Source organism: Dromaius novaehollandiae, chromosome 9 (assembly GCF_036370855.1).
Source record: "Dromaius novaehollandiae isolate bDroNov1 chromosome 9, bDroNov1.hap1, whole genome shotgun sequence".
In the NCBI taxonomy this organism is placed as follows: domain Eukaryota; kingdom Metazoa; phylum Chordata; class Aves; order Casuariiformes; family Dromaiidae; genus Dromaius; species Dromaius novaehollandiae.
Window position 1 is genome coordinate 9,136,755 of NC_088106.1, and position 12,722 is coordinate 9,149,476.

Here is a 12,722-nt window from a genome sequence, read left to right on the forward strand (position 1 = left end):
ATACACCCTTATCTGGACAGAAAACCTTCAGTGCAGTAAAGTAAAAAAAACTAAAATATTGTACATGTATAATAGTCAAACTAGAAAAGCAAAATTTGGGGGAATCCTATGGAGTTATGTTGAAAGCCTATGAAGATTTAGAGAGAGAATTTAGAAATTAAGAAGAGGAAGTAATCAGAAGATAATTACGTAGTTCCCTTTCTTCAAGCAGTTACTATGAAGAGGCTGTCCAGACAAACAGCAGTAGCACTCAAAAGTTTGAAAACCTTAAACAATATCCCACAAATAAAGACCTCCAAAAACTTGCCATTCATTCTGTATTGAAATTAAAACGATACTTTAGAGGCTGTCCGCAAGCCACCAAAACTGAGGAAGTCTTCTAGTATCAGAGGGTGGACAGACACAGGCTTGACACTGTCAACATGCAGCCAACAGAGCTATGATGATCTATGCCAGCTTAAGTGCCATTGCGTATTACAGCATTCTGGTAATACCCAATATGGAGCTCTCACAATTCAAGAGAGTTTTGGTAAAGGCTATTGTATTCATATAAAATATCCTACCACCATCAATTTCTGAAGAAGAAAAAGGACTCTATTCTCAACCAAAGTTACAAACTAGCAAGAAGAAAAAATATCCCAAGAATTAAAAATACTGACTCAGACAATGAGCTACATTGCCATTATTAAGACCTGCTAAAAACAACAACATAATAAAATCATTGCAGGCAGAGAAGACTAATCTTTTTGCTCTTAAGCAAAACTCACAGCAATTTCAAAGGGATTCTCCCCCAGATATGGCTAGATGATTACATTCACCGGCTCCACAAGCCAAACTGCTGCCTGGAGCAAGTCTCTATTGCATACATCTTAGCTACACTATATACATCCTGATTATGGGAGCTTATACATAGGAAGAGTAATCTAGAAGTGATCCATGAAACTGTGACTTCAGGAGGAATGAAGGTTCACTATTATCATCTCAAGGGTCAACAGCTTTGTGATAAAGGACTTTTGTTTGAAAGACTCTCAAGCAAAAAACTTTTACTGACTTTCTCCAAAGCATATCTTATGTTCTCTCAGTCCCAAACACATCTATTTCAGAGGCAGAATACAAGTCTATTATCCATCGGTTTAGTTGGGCAACGAGGTAGGAGAGAGTTTCTGATGCTCTTCCACTTATTTTTTTAGGTTCTGGACAACAAAGTACTAAATAAAAATGGGTGATTAAATACCAAGTGACAGCAACACCATATATTACGCAGTTTCTAGATTAATTTAAAATGTAAGCTCTTTAAAGACTGTCTTTCAACTCTGAAGTCACAATTCTGCAAACTCATCCGTGCCAGGACAAAGGAGTCCGTCCACGCATATCAGCTTGCAGCATCAAAGCTATATTTGTTCACCTAGAACAATGGGGCATGTGACTTGTCAACACTACCCACAATAAAAACAGTAAGATAAGGCTGTGACTGAATTCACAATGACTGACTTTGCTTTTGTTAATTTTAAGTCACAATGTCAATAAAATTTATTGTATAAAATCCCTTATTTTAAAAAGCATAAAGCTAACCTCCACTGAGGTTTTCATTTCAGTCTTCTTCAGCTTCTCACATTCTTACTAAACATCCATGCCAATGCCCCCCCAGTCTCCCTTTGACTTCATCAAGAGCTGGATCAATGTTTCACACCTAAAGCCAAGATTATTTTTATCAAATAAAGGCACTGCCAAAATCTGTGAACTCTGTTTCCCTTCCTGTGTAACTGTCCCGACTATCCCTCCCTCCACACACCAGACATACACAGGCACCTCTCACCTCTATATGTTATCCTCCTGTCAAGAGCACAAGCTGCAAAACGAAACTTACTCATGATTCTGGCAGGTTTCACTTTGCCACAGGATAGCGTGACACTGTCCAAATTTGTAGTGAGAGAGAGCAGCCTAATTCCCATTGATTCAGTAGGGCTACATAAGATCAGGTCACACATATAAGCTGAGCTAAAAACAGAATGCAACGATATCTGGGGAAGAAAACAGAGAAAAACAGGAAAACAGAGAAACAAAAATGTTACAACAAAATGAGGAAAAAGGCACTAATTTGGCTTAAAGAACTGACAGGAGAACAGACAGGGAGAACACAAAAATAAGTCCAAAATAACAAAAGGAAAAAGAAAGCAAAGAAAAATGAAAGCCAGAAGGGGAGTTTACAAAAACAAATAAAGGTTTAGGGGAAAGGATTATAATGAAATGATGCAAACTCTCGTAATAGTGACAAAACTTCCAGGTACATTAAGTTCATTTGCTACATTCACATCAGAGCAAACACAAGGATGCACGACCAATCAGAGGAAAGGGCAAGACTACACTGCCAGTTGGAAGGGGCAATTTTAAAAAGAAAAAAAAAGCAGTACGGTCTTGCACCACTTGTGTTTAAATAGGTAGGTAGTTTTGGGGGGTTATTTTAATAATGCCGACCAGCAGCAGGCCTAATAGTACTCTTGCATTCTGAAAGAACAGTTGAAAACTTTCAGCATGTACATTAACATTAATGCAAGTGAAACCTGATTACTTTTATCTCTGAAAATGTATTTGTAAAAACAGTATGCTTCTTGTTTTTCACTTTGAAAAAAACTCAATGCCACTTCCACTCCGCAAGTGGGTAGTTAGACACTGCAATCGGGAAAGTGGGAAGTATGTTAACAGATACATGCACAAATAAGATTTTAAATATTCTAACACTGTAAATGCAGCTTTTGGAGCTCCTTAGCAATGTCCAAAATACGCAAGCCTTGATGTTAGCAGTCTTGGTAAATTAAAACAACAAAGAATCTCAGCCTATATAATGGGACTACTATTAACTGGACTCCGATGCAGCAGTTCACATACCAGCTGAGTCTCTGGTATGAAGCTGTTAATAGTGTCAAAGAACTAGTCAGAATATCAAAAATGTTCTTTCTGGCTACTATAGTAAATTCTATAATCCCTTTATCTTTCATCCTTTTTTTTAAGTTCTTCTTAGCATGTCTGTCAATACAAAAACACTATCTTTAAAAGTCAGATTTTGTCCCCCAGTACATATAGGCAACCAATATTCCCTTACCACGTGATCACAACGGTGGTTAGCTCAGGCCTTGGGATAACGGGAGGACACTGATGAGAATACTCGGTTGGATGCTTGAGACAACCAGCCCAAACCCAAAGAAAGCAGATGGTTCATTTTTAGGACATAAGCAATGCCCATCTACTTTACCAGAAAGTAATATATCTGGGTTATATCTGGGTTAAGAGAGGATTTTGTTTTGTTTTTTTTTAAATGAGATAGACTCCTACAACTTAATTTCTAGTTCATTTTCTGAGTACTGTATCTATTATAAGAAGGAACCTTATGAAGGCCCTTGATGAACTAGCAATAAGTAATCCATATCAAAGTAACCTTGCATGTGTAGACAGTACAGGAACCAACTAACATGGACTTTGCCAACAGTAAGACAAACACATTGATAGTTCTAATGTAATCAAAGGCCATTCAGAATCTATTGTGGAAGACAGTAACAAAAATACAAAGCATTTTTCATACAACTCAACCACTTGAGACAAATATTTACTACTATGGTGAAAACTGTTAAAAGAAAGTGGGTTTATATTAATCAGCTATATTTAGATATCCAGTTCTGCTACCACAGTAAACTCACCTGAACTGTTTCTTAGTACTTTTGTTTAGCTTTTATGGCAATTTAACCTACTGAAGTTACATATTTCTAAGTTTTTTTATCTTAGTGCTAGAAATAAAAATATGAACAAGAAATACCAAACCGAGGAAATTCAGTTGTGTTTCTGAAATGGAGTGAGAATCAGGCACCATGTCTACATCAGCTAAACATTCAAATTACAGTGAGCATGGACTCTGCTTCTCTTAACCACAGATCTGTTGCATTAGCTATGGGAAACAGCTAATCTGTTGCTACACAGTATATGATTTTAGCACAATTTGTTTGATGTCAACATTAATAGATGGTTTGACGACACTGTTCTTCATTTTCCTTTATCCACGCCTGCATAATTTTGCTTAAAAATATATTTAAAAGTATTAAATATGAACAAATGTAACCCCAAAGTGATACATGTTATCAAGTCACAAATATCATCGTGGCAAAACCCATATTTTTGCAACGCACTTTCTAATTAAAATTTATTACTAAGAGTCTTTATTTAGGAATGTATGTTTGTGTTAATATCTAAGCAAAAATTTCTGTAATAGAGAAGAATGTTGACATCCATACAAAAATTAGCTATGATTCATTGTTTAATAGTTGTCTTCTCTTTACAGAACACCGCAGACTGAAGGACATATTGCCAAACTGAAAGCACCAATACTTCCTTTAACCTAATATAGGACAAATAAATATACTTCAGCAGCTTCTAAATCTTGCATGTCCTACTTTCCTGACCCAGATCTCCTCCTATTTCCCCCTTAGGCCTATGCAATATCAAAAATATTTTTCCCAAAAATTTGGACATAGCCTAAAAGAGGAAAAACTCTCATCGTTCTTATGAGCCAAACAGACCTGGAAGTGGGGTCAGCAAACAGACTCATCTTAGTTAGGATCAACAGATATTTTAATGTAAAATTCATCAAACATACTTAACACTCTCTCAACTGCTGAAACCAACAGCAAAAAATTTCATTTGTTCCAACAGGACTATAAGTTAGATCCATATCAATGATAAATAAAAAATAATTTTTTTTGATCCTTTTTATTACTATTTTTACAAGGCAAAAATATATTTTCAGAAGTCATGCTTACACTCCAGCATTAATCAACCTGTCCAAAAACAGGAAAAAGCTATAAAACTTGTTATTTCTCTTCTCAGCCAGCCTAGACAAGTTCTTCCAGGAAATCGAGCTGTCTCTTCTTTGCCTGATAGTTTTAGGGAACCACCAGGGGATTGAAATTCACCTCATGTGTGCCTGCAATCAGAAGAACTCCTAGCTCAGAGCTTGCTGGTGGTAGGTCACCCATGTGAAGAGCCTGAACTTTTAACACTGTGTTAATGTGGAAGGGATGTAACTTTTAGGATAGGTTATATTTAGGGCTCTAAACCTTGACAATTTCTGTGGTTTTGGCACCGGGCACAGTATTTAGCACTACATTTTCATGAGTAGTAAATATTTGACCCTTAACTCATAACCTTGGAAAAATACTCCAGAAATACACTGTACAGAAATCTTTTCTGTGTGCTCTATAGTCTAAGCTTTTGCCAGCAGCCATGTAACTGCATATAGAGCAGGAAAGTTTCCAGAGTCAGTTTCAGACTTCTAATTCATAAAAATCTACAAACCCTGTGATGTCAGTGGGGTTCAACGGCAGCTTTAAACGAAGCTGGGGAAGTGATTAAATCATTCTCCAAACCCACCAACGGGTTAAAAGGAGCACTAACATCTGCTGCAAAGACAGCTGCTTGCCCACCTTGCCAGGCTGGCAAACCTATTGCCCTGCTGGGGGGGGCTAGGGAGAGGGCAGGGGGAGGGAAGGCCTAATATTCAGCCCAATCAGACCAACCAAAATTTCTAGTAAAAACACCTAGTAATGCACTCCAGGTATCTGAGATAGCACTTCAAAATGTTTGCATATGGTAGATGAGTTGCATAGAGCGTCTCTATAATACAGTACATAAAAGAGAAATTGAACCAAATCTTAGATCATAAAAGAAAAAACCCTGGTTGCTCTCTGGATGATTCAGATTTTTTTACTGCTAGACATCACTAATAAACAAGATTGCTCCTTTGCAACATGGAGACTAAGAATTACAACAGCAGAGTAAACACAAGTCAGAGTACGCAGCATTGTCTTTTACTGATACTATTCCCTGAAAGAAACAGAAACTACAGTCTAAGAGGAGTTTGCAAAAGCCAGCAAACTACACTTAAGACTTGATTTTTAGAAATGCTAAGCAGATGCAGTGACTGCCAACTTCTAATGCAATTGTGGGGACTCAGCAACTTTATAAACAACACTGTATCAATATTTTACTTTACAAATGTAGATGCCAGTTTGTATTCTTAAAAAGAGTCATATTTGCACCAAGCAGAACTACAATACATGTTGAACTTGCCACTATCCACTCCCACACCACACCTTGCTTCTGAAATTCAGAGCCGTGTGAGGCGTACACAGCACAGTGAAGGACCACGTGCAGGTAACACCTGAACCACCTCAAGTGCAGCCAGGTTAACGCACGCTCTCCTGCTACTTCTCCCAAAGAAGGGATCTATTAGTCTGAATAGGATACTCTGTCTAGATATGCTGCTTCTGGTATTCAAGCTAACTTGTTTAAAAGTAACCTTAGTATTTCTACATAGCACTGTATCAGGCCACCAGCATATACATTCAGAGACTCAAGACACTTTCAGAGACGCTCCATATATTGGCAGACACAATTCTGCAAAACTCCTCCTAATCACTCCAGAAATAAGTTCTTTCAGTAGGTTTTTCAGAAAGTTACACAAATACCTCAAGCATTTTTATTATTATTTCTACAAGTGAGTATTTTCACAACTCTTCTGAGGAATCAGCCCCTCAAAGAAAACAAACAAACAAACTGGGGGGGGGGGGGGGGAGGGGATAGACAGGAGAAGAGCTGCAATATCTGCAATCTCACTTCTTGGCTAGCCAAGCCAACTAGATCCTATGCATCCAACCACTGTGTACCTTATCCCACTCAGTTACACATCCTCTACCTTGGAATGACTGCTTATTTCTTATTGGAGAAGAATTTTAAGGCTCCTTAGTGATATAAGAAGGAGTCTAAGGGGTGTCACAGGAACCTATGTGGCACTAGCATTCAAAACCAATGTTTTAGAGGATATGTTGAAATACAGTTCTACAGATCTTTCAGAAACAAAGAAGAAAAGACCTCAACTTCTGGCCCTCTGCGACATTAAAACTCCATGATATCTTGTAAAAATGATTTCAGTCTCATTTTCATTACGAGAAGAAAGAAAAGGGCCTTCTCATCTTGAATTAAGTAACACAAGAGAGACCCTAATGAGGAGAGGGCAGTTCACAGGTTTCACACAAACTGGCATGGTGATTTCTAGATTAGTGGGGGGTTTTTGTTTTGTTTTGTTTTTAGCTCAACTTATAAACTCTCATGAATTGACAACTGTCAGCTGCCTTGTCTTCACTAGCTTTTTTTTCTTTTACCTCAAGTTAGCTAATTCAATTTTGTGAAATTAAAAAGAAGAAAAAAAATGAGCCAATATATTCCCCCCCGGTTTCATCTGAAAAAAGGTATTTCTTATTCCTCATTTCATTGTCGTTCTTTATCGCAGAGGAAACCACTTATGAGATGAATAAAGCGTTCTCCATCTACTTTGCTTGGGATCACTGGATGAACCTTTTTCTAGTAAAGTCATTCTTTTCATTACGTTACTTTACAGAAATTAAGACCATCTAACTTTGCACTGTAATGCTAAGAAAGTTGCATATATTGGGAACAGGAATATCTAAATCAATAGCAGAAACATAGGAAATAATATTTCTTCATCGCCTATTAATTTGAAGATATTTTATCAATGCTGCGACACAACTCAAATACATTGAAAAGAGCTATTAATCACCTATCTCCTAATGAAAGCCTTCTTCTTCACCCAAAAACATTTACATTAAAAAATTAACACACAATACGTGTATGTCTCACTTTTTTGTGTGTGTATACACACATACATACATTTTCGCTTCTCCCCTCCGCCACGGTTACTTGTGTGAGATGTTTATGGGTTAGGACTTTAAACACAGTTGTTATATCCTGTACTGGCACATGTGCACATGAAACGTGCTAAGGAAGGTCAGTATTCTAGCATCACACATCAGTAGCACAATCCTCAATATAAGCAGTACAAATTACATTATTAATTATTAGGTATTTCAAGATGATAGGCTATTTCAATATCACAGTATCACACTATCGACATGCAGTACAGTCTTGTAGTCCACCTTGTCCTTGCCTTCCACTCCAAAGTGGGCAATGTACCACTTCTATGACTTCCCTATCTCAGTTCAGAAGAGGAAAAGCTGGTGGGAGGCTCTTTCTCCTCACCTTGCCAGCAGTGTCTTCTCCAGCAAAGTGGCAGAACTCATACATGCATCACAAGCTTGAGCAGTTATGGGTCAAGAAAGGAATTGGGGTGGGGGGCAGACACGTGCACACAAGGCAAGCAAAAGCGTGGGTGGGGAGAAGGGGCAGAGGGGGAGAAGTAGTAGATCCCCGCTCGGGACTCCAGATGAGCAAGGGAACAGGGTTAGCGAAGAAAAGGTGTGTTGCTTGCTACTGCCTCAGTTTCCCCCAGAACGTTTAATAGCATTGCGATACCAAAAAAGCATCAGTATCTTGAGAGATTCAGATCCTATTGCCCATCGCTAATACAAAACACACTTCTGTGAGCAACTTCACAGACATCTGTAGAGCTTATTCAACTAAACTCGACAACCAATGTTCATGAAATCGTGTGTGTTTCTTCACAGGATTTCCTGACTTCTGCATGATTCTATCCTTGTAGGATGTGGGTCTTAATTGTCACCACAAAATTTATAACAGCAAGCACATTCTGACTCAAATGAGAGCTCCATGTTAAATTAAATTCCATAAGCAAAATCAAGTTAGGCAAAATAACTCAGTTTGCTTTACGTTATTTGGATCTGTTCTTCCTAACCGAAAAATATTACCTGAAAACAACGTTATAAGCAATTTTGACCATTCCCCCCCCAATCCATCCAGATTCTCTTTATGCTTAGAGCTGTAACACTTTTCAGCATCAGACTCTCACGATGGGAAAATGACTATGAAGTACTGTTGTTGGGTACTTAGCACTTGTATGATGCCTTACAACTTTAAAGCATTATACAAACATCAATAATTACCACATATAGAGTAAAACGCAAAGTAGTATCTGAAGAAAAAAAAAAAAGTCTCATAATTACCTGTTTGAAGGGGGGGGAACCCTTAAGCAACAGATTCTAACTGTAACTATTGCATTCTTTATGCTATACACATCCATCATAGCTAGGCACATTTAAATGAACAAAAAATCATAAACTCTTGTATAGCTGTTTAAAAAAAAAAAAAAAAAACACTAAAAGCCAAACCCCAGCTCTTCTCATATATTTAAATTACATTTCCTTCCCCTTTCCCTTCCCTCGTGGAGTGGAAACCAAGTATTTTCCAGGTGTTCTCAATAATAGTTTGGGAGGCGTGCCACCAAGTTCCCAAGACACAATTACACATGCAGCCTGTTTACATGGAGACAGATCCACACTCCCTTAACTATGAAAACTTTAGACAGTGACAGTATACAGTCTCAGATGATCTGAGATAAATAACAGAACATATTGCTATTCCATTAGGTCTTAACTGGAAAAGTCACAAAAAGAAATCACAGAAAAGTTTGCTACTATCATTTAGACGGCACCAACTGCGCAGTAAGCACAGTCACCTTAACAGTACAGCTCTTCTGTATTTTTGGCTAAAAGAAAAACCCTCAGACCCTTATCCACAAACACTTATCCACTTGCTTAACTTCAAGGACATACATAAGAGTTTGCAGGATGACTCCCAAATTGAAATGTACTCTGAAAAGACTGCTAACATAAACGGGTCCAAAGTAAGGCCAAGTCCAGCGTGAGCCTCATGGTGACAAACCTCAAAGTCGCCTGGCTTAGAGTATGAGGAGGGCCCAAAACTGCCAATATTTCTAAAAGTTCAGATACAAGTCAAAATCCAAACATGATTTTTGCAAATGGCGCCTTCTCTTTCAAAGGGGCACAAGCTAAAGCCCCAGTGAGTATCCAAATGGTAGAGACCACCAACAAGAAAGAACCTTGTTAATATGCTTAACATTAGCAGACATCTATTTTAATGCTGCAGGACAGTAAAGATAGTCAGACAAGCCCAGAATTTTTTTTTATGTGACAAAGACTTAATTCTCCTGATCATGCCTCTCTGTCTCTCACGCTTTAGTAATAAAGAAGGAATATGTTTGGTGATCTCTTCCATAAATCACTTAAGAACTTGATTTACACAGACAGGAAAATAAGGAAGTTGAGCACACTGGATAGCAGTAAAAACTTCACTAGCAAACTTCACTTTCCTACACAGCCACCTACAAACCGAGCTTTCTTAAAAACTCACGTGTGAACTGCAGCAACAAGCCTCTACCATAAAGCACAGATAAAAGTTTTTTGTGTTCTTTTTAGAGGATAAAGCAAAGACAAGGAAGAGGAGACTTTTATTCAGTTAATTTGCCTTAAAAGGAAATTCGGTGATGAAAGATTAAATTCACCTGGCACAACATGATAAATTTAACCCTTTAAGAGGTACAATAATAGTGATAATAAGCCACATTTTTTTCTAATTCAAGGCATAAACACAACACTTATCAAAAAAGTATATAGTTAACTCCGTGAGACTTTCTAAGATGCAAGGTGCAACTTGCCACCAGGATTTTTGATGCTAGTAAATTCAGAAAGGCACAGCTCTCTCTAAATGCAGAAAAGCTTAATTTCCAAAACCTGGGCCCACATTTTGCCTTCGCAGGCAGCCCTCACCCTGTCACGGCACATTATATCATGTTCCACCCAGAACTTAGCAGGAAACTGATAAACAATAACTTTGCCACTTGACTGCTTAAGGAAAAAAAATTTAAAAAAATAAATTAATTTAAACCATGTTCTCCCGTCCAAGCCTGCCTTCTCGACGGCAGTTAACAGGGAGGAAACACATCCCTCCTGAGCGCCCAGCGAAGCGGAGACACAGTTCAAAGAAAGGAAATTAAAAAATCACACGGAGGAAAGTGGCCGCGGCGCCGCCCCTCCCCCCGCAGCGGGACTCCAGGCACCGGCACATTTTCGGCCCCAGCTTTCGCGGCGATACCTTATAAACAACGACCGTGCACCGGGCGCTGAATAAACCCAGCTCTGGGGTCACACTTCGGGTGCCTTCTCCAGCCTCTCTTTTTTTCCGCCTTCCCCTCCCCGTTCCCCCCCCGCCCCCCAGAAGAAGTAAATATGCACGGAGGGGGAAGGGAGAAGGAGTCTTCTTTACACAAATCAGGCTAAAAATAGGTTATAAAGCAGCCTGCCTCATGATGGCTCCTTTATTTAATTTGCTGCCAAATCCTTTTTGCCTTAAATCCCTTAAAATAAAACCCAGTGGGGGGAGGGGAGGGCAGCGATGGGAAGGGGGGGGGAAGGGAAAGGAGGAGGGGAGGGGGGTGCCGAAAACATCCCCCCCTCCAAGCCCTGAGGAAAGGTGGGAGAAATTCACCCCGAAACACCGCTTCCCCCACCACCACCACCACCCCCCAAAAAAAAGCGCATTAAAAGGGGGCCAAGTTGAAAAATGCATGTTACACTTGCGCCCATCCCCCCACGCGGCTCCTCCAACTACCACAGACACAAACAGCTCCCTCCCCCACCCGGCGCGGCCCCGCAGCCCTCCCAGCCCCCCTTCCCCCCAAAAAGCCTCCTCGGCCCCCCCTGGAAGCACTTTATTCGGCCCAGGAGAGGTTTCTGGTGCAAAACACCCCAGTCCTTACCTTGCAATTGATGGCTGAGTGGCTGCTCCCCCCCCTTCCTTTGGAATGGAGGCAAAAAAGAAATTCACCCTTGTTTTTCTCTCCTCCTTTTTTTTTATACAGCTCGGTATATATATACACACATATGTGTGTCTCTCTGTGTATATATATATACACATATATGTATGTATAATATTTTTTTAGCTGAGGTGTCCACACCAAGAGGAGGAAAAAAAAAACAGGAAAAAAAAACAGAAGGAGGAAGAAAAAAAATAACCACCAAATACTGCTGTGATATTCAATTATATCCCAAGCCAGAGACCGGGGGGGGAGGGGGAGGGTGGGGAAAGAGGGGGGGGGATTAGAGATTAAGTCCCAAGGAAGGAGGAAAAAAAGTAATATCTGTGTGTGTGTGTGATTTAGATTGAAGAGGAATTGAGGCAGAATGTAAAAGCTGTTACTAAGGGAAGGAGCCAAACGGTTCGGAGCAGCCAACGGCTCTCAGACACTCAGCACTGGGGAGAGGGGTGGCCAGCCACACAGAAATGAGGGAGCGAGAGAAAGAGCCAGCGAGCGAAGGGAGCGGCGAGGCGCCGAGAGGAGGAGCGCGGCCGGCCGGCCCGCCGCTGCCGCACGGCAAAACAAACCCGCGGCCCGGCCGCGCCGCGCCGCGCTGCGGGCGGGGGTCGGCGGCCGCGGGCCTCCCCCCTCCCCCCTTCCTCCTCCTCCTCCTCCTCCTCCTCCTCTTCCTCCACACACACACGCGCGCGCGCGGGGCTGGAAGCGCGAGGTGGCGGCGGGGGGTGCGCGCGCGCGTGGGGGGAGGAGGAGGAGGAGGAGGCCGCGGCGCTGGGGAGGGCGCCCGGGGGCCATGACAGGAAGGGGAGGCCGCGCCGCGCACACACAACACCCCCCATCACCACCACCACACAACACCCCCACACGCAACACCCCCCGTCACCACCACACAACACACACACACACAAAAAACACACCTCACACACCGGCGGGGGAAGGGCACGCGGATGAGCCCCCCCCCCCCCCCCCCCCGCAGCAGCCCGGCGGCGGTGCCAAGCGCCATGGCGAAACCCCGCATCCGCCATCAGCCCGCGGGACGGGGCAGGGCAGCCCGCGGGGCCCCTTCCCGGCC

The 12,722-nt window shown here is 41.2% G+C and overlaps 1 protein-coding gene across 5 annotated transcripts in view; it reads right to left on the reverse strand.

Annotated features, from left to right (window-relative positions):
• TBL1XR1 (TBL1X/Y related 1) overlaps nucleotides 1-12,397 on the reverse strand; it is a 125,295-nt gene extending 112,898 nt beyond the window's left edge. For 3 of the 5 annotated variants that reach the window (XM_026105694.2, XM_064516630.1, XM_064516631.1), the window contains exon 1: nucleotides 11,594-12,397. The gene's annotated coding sequence lies outside the window, so the exon portion shown is untranslated. Of the gene's footprint in view, nucleotides 1-10,929; nucleotides 11,032-11,593 lie in introns of those variants that run through there. The other 2 variants (XM_064516632.1, XM_064516633.1) reach the window with 1 other exon arrangement.
• Nucleotides 12,398-12,722: the final 325 nt, after the last annotated feature.